This window comes from Mandrillus leucophaeus, unplaced genomic scaffold, assembly GCF_000951045.1.
Source record: "Mandrillus leucophaeus isolate KB7577 unplaced genomic scaffold, Mleu.le_1.0 Scaffold293, whole genome shotgun sequence".
Lineage (NCBI taxonomy): Eukaryota > Metazoa > Chordata > Mammalia > Primates > Cercopithecidae > Mandrillus > Mandrillus leucophaeus.
The window spans coordinates 1,066,720-1,073,634 of record NW_012103065.1 but is presented as its reverse complement, the minus strand read 5'-3'; the positions used below and the strand labels follow the sequence as shown (position 1 = coordinate 1,073,634).

At 40.8% G+C, this 6,915-nt stretch overlaps 1 protein-coding gene and 1 pseudogene across 1 annotated transcript in view; one reads left to right on the top strand and one right to left on the bottom strand.

The window, feature by feature from the left end:
* The window catches only part of GNAI1 (guanine nucleotide binding protein (G protein), alpha inhibiting activity polypeptide 1), an 82,474-nt gene extending 75,913 nt beyond the window's left edge, over window positions 1-6,561 (bottom strand). The window contains exon 1 of the mRNA XM_011986096.1: window positions 6,184-6,561. The gene's annotated coding sequence lies outside the window, so the exon portion shown is untranslated. The remainder of the gene's footprint in view (window positions 1-6,183) is intronic.
* Window positions 6,562-6,627: 66 nt separating this feature from the next.
* Window positions 6,628-6,915, top strand: part of LOC105543926 — a 38,332-nt pseudogene continuing 38,044 nt past the window's right edge.

Sequence of the window (6,915 nt, the reverse complement as noted above, 5' to 3'; positions counted from 1 at the left end):
ATTCATTTAACCGACAATTATGAAACGGCTACTATGCACCATCCCATCAGGTGATAAGTCTGACAAGATTCATGTTCTGATGGGGCCAATGCCATAGAGAAAGGCAACAGACAATAAAAAATAAAAGTACAAGATGATTTCAATATTATTAGGAAGGGAGAGGAAGGAAGACTAATTTAGACTGGATGATCAGGAAAAACATCAATGAAGAAAAGGCAAAGAAGAGCTTTATTCTTTCACGTTACGACCTGAGTAACACCATGGGTTCCATATGACATGTAAGAAACTGGTGCTTTTAGTGTTACCATGATAGTCACATAAATTATGAGGGACGGGAGAATGTAAAATTACAATCATTTTGTACTCTCAAAAGTTATATATATCAATGAAGATAATGGGAAGTGTGGTGCTGCTATAACACCTAAAAATGCAGAAATGGGCAACCGGCAGAGGCTGAAAGAATTTTGAGGAGCATAACAGAAAAAGTCTAGGTGGCCTTGACATATCGTTAGTAGAAATACGATGTTAATGTCTCTCCCAGTGTGGGCTCAGAAGGAAGTGAGGAGCCTGGTATATGAAACATTATCATCTTAGAAAACATGTGAATTATCATGAACACACTATTGCTAGATGCATGGACCTTAAATCTGCTGCTGATGAGGACTTGGATGGGAAGAAAGGTGAAACATGTTACTAGAAACTAGACGAAGGGGGATCCTTGTTATACACTGGCAGAAAGCTTAGCTGAATTAAGTCCAGCAGTTATATTGAAAGCAGACCTTATAAGCTATGAACCTGGACACTAAGATGAAGAGATTTCCAAGCAAAGTATTGAAGATGTGGCCGGTTTCTTGTTTTTGTTTTTTCTTGCTGGTTACAGTAAAACGGGAGAGGAAAAAAGTGAAGTAAAAGAATATGAAATGAAATAATGTTGTCAGACTATCATAATTCCACAGGCAAGAAACAGGCTGATAAAAGTAATAAGCAGCATACAAGTGCTACCACCCTTGATTAGAAAAGAAGGATGACTCCCAAGAGTGGAGAAGTTCAGTACCCAGAGAGTGGAGCAAAGAGTCACAGAGAACTATCCCCAGCCCTTGAAACCTAAAGGAGTTTTGAAAGCGCTCAAAACTCGTGATTCCTTTTTTCTTTCCATTTAATGATAACCTATGCCTGACTCACCATATTCTGGGAGCAGATAACTTGTTTGCTAGTTTCACAGGTCCACAAACAGATAGGAATTTTGTCCCAGTATGGATTAAATCCAGAATCTCACCCATTCCTGAGTTAGATCAAGAGCCTAGTTGAGATTCTGCAGTCAGTTGTGGCTGTATTGGGTTGAGACTTTCGGAGATGTTGGGAGAGGGTGAATGCATTTTGCATGCAGGATGGACACCAACCTTTGGGAGCCAGAGGACTGACTGCGCTCGGCAAAATAATGGTCCCCAAAGATAAATATGTCCCAATCCACGAAACCTGTGAATATGTCACCTCACAGAGCAAAATGAATTTTGCAGATGTGATCTTGAGATGGGGCTATTAACTTGGATTATGTGGGTGGGCCCAACGTAATTACAAAGCTCCTTCCAAGTGAAAAGGGGAGGCAGGAGAGTGATGCCACATGAGAAAGACTCCACCAGCTATTGCTGGCTTTGAGATGGAGAAGGCACCATGAGCCAATGAAAGCAGGCAGCCTCTGAAGAGGCTGAAAAAGGCAAGGGAATGGATTCTCCTCTAGAATCTCCAGAAGAAAAGAAGCCCTACGGACAACCTGACTTTAGCTCAGTGGAAACCCTTCTTGGACTTCTAACCTCCACAACTGTATGACAATAAATTTTGCGTTAAGTCATTACATTTATGGTAATGAACATTCATTTTAAAATTATTTCTGCCCTATTTCCATTAAGGTTTTTAATTGGCACTCACAAGTTAGGACAGAAAGCAGTCCGAGCACTAAAAGATGAGGTAGAGCTGACCTTAGTTCATGAGACTCAAATGGAGTCTGGGATCTGAACTTCACCGTGTCATACTCTGGGGAGTCATACATTGGTTAACGGCATGCCAGAACATGTGACCAAGAAATCTGCAAATACACTCAAATACACTCAGGTCTTCCCATGTGAATTTGTTGTACATAGAATTTTCCAAAGCAGTTAGAAATTTATTACAAAATAAAAATTAAGGTTGTGGTTGAATACACAATTTTTGTTTAAAAAATTACAGCAGTCTTTTTCAGGTTTAAATAACATCTATTAAATTCTGTAAGACAGGCATATTTCCTATCACTGAGACATTCAACAAGAGTCATACTTTTCATGCATCAGAAATTGGGGCCAAAAATAAAAATCAGAAAATGAGATCTACCTTTACAAAAAAAAAAAAAATTTGCAGGGCAAAATCCCATAATTGCAACATAGCAGACCCTCCTCCAATGAATAACCATTATCATTTTCACAACTTTAATTTATCAAATATAATGACTGTGAAAAGTTCTTATAAATACGAAAAAAAAATCTTAAACCAAACAATTTGATTTTAGATGCCATGTGTTCACACTGTGGTCATCACATAATTTACTATTCCTTTTTTGTTTACATAATTTGGCTGGGCAGTTATTTGCTCTCACTGATAATGAAAGTAGCAGAGCAAAAAGTTTATATTCCAGCAAGATAATTTTACATAATTAAGAAGTCATTTTACACATGATAAAATAGAAGGGTTGTTAGGAATTCAAAGAAAACCTACAAAAGTTCTGCCTTTAAAGTGCTCACAGCAGTAGGAAAATAGGCTGGGCAGAAGGCTAACCACCACCAGAAATCAAGTGCAAATATGCTTTAACATATGCCAACAGTTTCTGTTTGGAGGAGAAGGGTGCCCTAAGGAAAAAGTATAAGGGTAGAGGGAAGCCAAGTCTAAAAGATTTTATTCTGCAGGAAACGGAAAAGTCAACAAGGTTTTTGAGCAAGGAAGCAGCATGATACCTACAGTAGAAAGAACAGGCTAGAGGGAAAGACAAGAAGCAGGAAAGCCTACTGGAATTAGGCTGCCAGAGGCAGAGAAGGAATTGAACTATGAATATGAAAATGAAAAACGGAAGGTACAGAAAAAATCACCAATTCCAAAATACACTCTTAAACCACCTGTGGCTTCTTATTAAAGTAACTGCTAATATAAGGTACACCATGAGAGAGAAGCACACAACCCATACTGAAATACCGGGTCCATTTATTCAAGGAAATGGGCTTTCTGATATCTAAGATCCTAAACCAATTCTAAGAAAGTCAAACCAATGAAAAATCAAAAGCCCTGCAATGCCAAAATTTCTCAACTAGGGGAAGTCACAGGGCAAGTTCAAAAGGAAGATTAAAGATGCAGCATCCCAAAGAGCTGGCCGGTGGTCGCAATAGAAAAATATCCACCAAACAGAAGAAATCCAATCCCTCAGCTCATTTTCTCCTAAACCTGGAATATTCAAACCAAGCTAAAGGAGACAAGGGTGTCGAATTTTGTATATGAGGGTGAGTGGAGCGGAAGGAAGGATAGTGAGGTGGAATAAAGGAGAATACTGCTCAAAGCTTTGGAAGAGAAAATTAATTGATGATCATTTATTTGTATATCATCTCTTATGTTCTCAAAACACATAAAACATTTAGTAAGTACCAGTAGTACACTACAGTTACCTACTGAAATAAAGCATAAGCTTAATCTTACTGCCCTTAGAAGGATGATAAATTAAAACATTCTCAAAGATATAATAAAAAATAATTTCCTCAACAAGTAGACATTATTATATTAAAAAAATTCATTATTACTTACTTCTTTAAAATAAGTTTCTGTATTAAGTACTGTCATCCTAATAAGCATAAAAACTAAACCAAAAAGACAAACAACCCACACTCTGGCCTAATTTCCTTAGTGCCAATGATTAGATTAGGTCCTCTTTTTTTAAGGCCTAGTTCACTGCTCAGTATATTGAAATACCTCTGATTTAAATCATATAGACACTCAGTGCCAAAATCTTTACTAACAGTGTGCAAGTCTCATATCTAAATTACTCAGCCCCACTGTCTAAAATGACAATACATTCCTTAAGAAAAAAATACAATATATTTACAGACTGTCTTTAACGTACTTTAGAGTTTTTATGCCTTAAATTTAAAAAACATCATTTGATGAGAAAAACAGAATAAGTGAAAAGGAACAAGATCTGATGTAAATGGCTGTGATACTGGTTATACGTTACCTAGAAACGTTTTTGCATTTCTAGTTGATTCTGTTGCCGTGTTTTACATGGAATTATTTCAACGAGCTGCTTATACATATGCTTTAAGGATTCAAAAAAGAACCAAAGGTCACAATTCACTACTAAAGTCAAATTAGGAAAACAATGTCTTCAAACATTCCAAGAATTGAATTTCTGGAATAAGTAAGCCAGCATTCTGTTTACAGGACTAGGGTGCTGGAACTCTGGGCAAAAGGGTAGAGTAGACCGGGGATAAGACAGAGCAGAGTGCTGGGCCAGCAGGACAGCCAGGATTTCCCAAGAGGTAGGGAAAAGCAAAAGACCAAAGCTAGAAAAGACAGCCGAAAGAATTCAGTCACCTAGAGATTGCTAAAAAACATTCTGAAGTATTTCTAATGGTGCTAGTACTGGTTTAACGAAATAAGAATTCTGGTCAGGCGAGGTGGCTCACGCCTGTAATCCCAGGACTTTGGGAGGCCGGGGCGGGCGGATCACCTGAGGTCAGGAGTTCGAGACAAGCCTGGCCAACATGGGGAAACCCGGTCTCTACTAAAAACACAAAATTAGCCAGGCATGGTGGCACGCACCCGTAGTTCCAGCTACTCCGGAGGCTGAGGCAGGAGAATGGCTCGAACCAGGAGGCGAAGGTTGCTGTGAGCCGAGATCGGGCCACTGCACTCCAGCCTGGGCGACAGAGCAAGACTCCGTCTCAAAAAAACAAACAAAAACAAAACAGAAATAAGAATTCCATAATTTCTTCTGAAAATAAGGCCTCTGCTACATCTCTCTCCAAACTCACTATGATGACTGTAAAGATTCACCTTCTGATTCTATATTATACATTCAATTATATTTAAGTGTTAATCTAGAACAGTGCTCCTTAACTAAGGCTGTATTTTGCCCCCAGAGGACTTCTAGCAATATGTGGAAACGCTTTTGGAGCTCATAGGTTGGGGGACTGCTACTACCATCTAATGAGTGGAGGCCAAAGATGCTGCTGAACATCCTACAATGCACAAAAACAACCTGCACAACAAAGAATTTCCCGGCCCCAAATGCCAACCGTGCTAAGGTTAAGACACACTGATCTCTTCTGAACACAAGCAAAAGCCTCCTCCTGGGACCTTTATTCTAGTCCATCCCTAACAGTCACCTAATTAAAGGACAAAACACCACGACCAGATGATTCATTTCTCAATTGCTTTAAACATGGTGGATGGCTGGCTCAAACTAAGAGTCACACAGAAATACACTGAAACAACATATCACACCAGGAGAGCAAAAACTGCAAGAAAAAAACTTTTTAATCCTTTTATTTCATCTCTATCTCACATTCAATTCACAAGAGAAGCAGATACACTAACCTCCTCAAAACACAGTATTTCTTATTAATGTAAAAACTTAGGCAACAGCATTAACTGAGAAAGACTTACGTTGGGGGCGAGAGGGTGAAAAAAGCCACGCAGGTCTTTAAAATGCAAAGTTATTTCACAGTTTACTTGCAAAATGACTCAGATCATTATTACTTTTAGTCATGCCAACTTTGCTGCTCCCAAGCCTACTAGTAATGGAGAAAAAAAACCCACCATTTTTTCTGCAGTCACTAAACCAGTGAAACAGAAGCTTACTGAAAACAGGTTTGTGCAACATTTCTTTTTTATTATAACTGGTATAAAAATAAAAGCAGTCCTTGGAAATGCAAATGAAGATTCTGAGAAATTTTTCATCTAAATACCTAGAGTGTGAGAAGAAAACATGCAAACAAAAGAAAACCCTAACTCACAAATCTTAACCTGTGACTATCTTCCTACTGCTTCCCTCAATGAAAACCCTGGTTTACTCTTTTTTATTTTCTTCCCTGTCAAACATTTGGAAAAGACCTCCACGTAGCGTTTCACGAACAGAAGAGTGCGAAGAACAAATAAAAGCCTTGCGTGTACCTGGCAAATCTCATTCATCAGAAACGGTGGCAGCGGAGGGAGAACCGTGTTGTCTGGCGTGACCCTCTCGCTCCTTTCACAGCAGTTTTCACCACTCGAGTATCTGCCTTGCCTACTACTAAAGCAAAGCTTCCCAACCCCACTTGGGTGGCTTCCATGCCCCTACAGCAAGAAAAATCAAGCATCCAGCGCAGCCTTTCCCCAGCGCAGGCGGAATGTAATCGATGCTCCTTGACCACTTAAGGAGTCGCCATAGGAAGTTAACAGGAAAGACATTTCAGCCCCATCTCAGAGACCCCACAAAAGGTGCACTGATTTCACCAAACGTGGCACTCTGGGCATGAGAAAACCACAGTCGAAACACAACCCACACCTCACACGAAGAAGGGTTTTCCGGGAGGGGGCTGGGGACGGCGTGGGGGGGTGGTTATTTTCTAGCCACGAATGCCCCTTCGTCTTTGTAAGGCTGAGCTAAACTTCAAAGCAAAGGGTTTCCACAGGACCCGCCGCCTCGGACTCGCGCCTGGGCTCTTTGCTGGGTCGCCGAAGGCATCCGAGAGAAGTGACGCGCCCGCCCCACCACGGGGAGTCCTGGCCCGCCGGGGCGGAGGGAGGCCGGGCACCCGGAGAGGAGGACCCGCCTCGGTTGCGCACCGCCTGACCTAGCTCCCGCTCGGAAGCCTCCTCGGGCGCTTCCTCCCCTTCCCTCCGGGTTTCCAAACGCCGAGGGCC